The sequence below is a fragment of the Priapulus caudatus genome, unplaced genomic scaffold (assembly GCF_000485595.1).
Source record: "Priapulus caudatus unplaced genomic scaffold, Priapulus_caudatus-5.0.1 Scaffold182, whole genome shotgun sequence".
NCBI classification, from domain to species: Eukaryota; Metazoa; Priapulida; class Priapulimorpha; order Priapulimorphida; family Priapulidae; genus Priapulus; species Priapulus caudatus.
In genome coordinates, this window is record NW_014577243.1 from 274073 (window position 1) to 275651 (window position 1579).

Below are 1579 nucleotides of genomic sequence, written 5' to 3' on the forward strand. Positions count from 1 at the left end.
CCACTGACGTCACACTGACGTACACTGACATCACGCGATCAGTCGGTGGCATAGAAACATATATCCACCTCATAGGTGACATCGCCTGCTCTGGATTAAGTTATATCCAGCAATTTCCACGGCCCGAAGTGCGTTGTGTTACGGGTTCGACGGGTAGGCCTACATACGCATTTTATTGGGTTAATTCTGATTGCAGGCTATACTAAACCCTATTAAACCAATAATGGTGTGTATAAAGATATTGAGATGAATAATAATTATTGAATTAATTCGAATTAATTCGAATTAATTCGAATTAATTCGAAAAATATTGACCAGGTTAGGTAGCCGATGTGCGCTGACGTAGTTTAAAAAACGTGTGAAGCGTGTTACGCAGTGCTGTTTTAGGTTCGAGTACCTTTTCTTTATCATCGATGCTCGAAATCTGCCGTCGCACAAAGATTATTCTGACACAAATGTGAAGTAAATTGGACGAGTTTGCGAGACTAGAGAGTAAAATTGCCGGACTGCACCACCAGAGACATCAGCTGGTAGGTAGTGTGATTGTCTGTCTAGCATGAGCTTGACTATTTAAACAAGTGAGTCACCGAACATGTTTGTTTGCCATCCTAGATGAAACCTTATCTCAGCATAATAAACCAATGTAGATTGATGAATTATGAGCTTTTCCCCAACCTTCAGAAACATCCCAGCAACCAAAGGGTTTGAATATGGGCTTTTCCACAACCCTTAGGAACATCTCTGCAACCAAAGATTTGAATATGAGCTTTTCCCCAACCCTCAGGAACATCTCTGCAACCAAAGAATTTGAATATGAGCTTTTCCCCAACCCTCAGGAACATTCCTGCAACCAAATGGTTTGGGCACAACTGAATTAAACCGACCAATTCGGTATACGTTCAGTTGAGGAATGTGTGGCCTACTCTCCTTCATAACTTTGTGTGCCGCACAATGTAACTTGTGAAATTATGAATTTTTCGAAGTGATTTGACTACATACTGTACGTGTTTTTACAAAAAAAATCCGAAGTTTGTCGAGGTGTTCTCAACAATAAGGTAAAGTCGTTTTCTGAAGTTCCTATAAAGATCGCAAGGTCAGATGCACTCATTTGTTGTCTAGTTCAGTACGTATACATTGATATTGTGAATCATTATAATTGTTTTCAATATTAGCATTGGATGTTTACATGAGTTGTTGGAACAACTGTGTCCTTCGTATAACAGCTAATTTTATACAATTTCATAATTCTATTAATGAAGACCACATTTCTTGTCTCTAGGTTTTAATAATGTGTTATACATGATACATTATTTGATAAGGTACCGATAACCTTGATGCTCTTAGAGAAGAGAGTGACTGACAATACACCCCTCATCTTATGTAGGCTGAGTGGCAAAGATGCTAGTGTGTATATGTTTCATGTGAAATTAGAATTTTGTTGAGAAGTTATAGAGGGCGCTGTTAGAGGTAGATCCAATATGGCAAGAAGTTAGCTTGCACAGGTTGGTCGCCGGGCAGACATTACTCCCAACCTCGACTCCGTTTCTGACTAATCCTAGCCCTAACCCTAACCCTAACG

The 1579-nt window shown here is 39.5% G+C and overlaps 1 protein-coding gene across 1 annotated transcript in view; it reads right to left on the minus strand.

Moving 5' to 3' along the window:
* The window catches only part of LOC106806854, a 35116-nt gene that overhangs the window by 3564 nt on the left and 29973 nt on the right, over nucleotides 1–1579 (minus strand). The window lies entirely within an intron of this gene.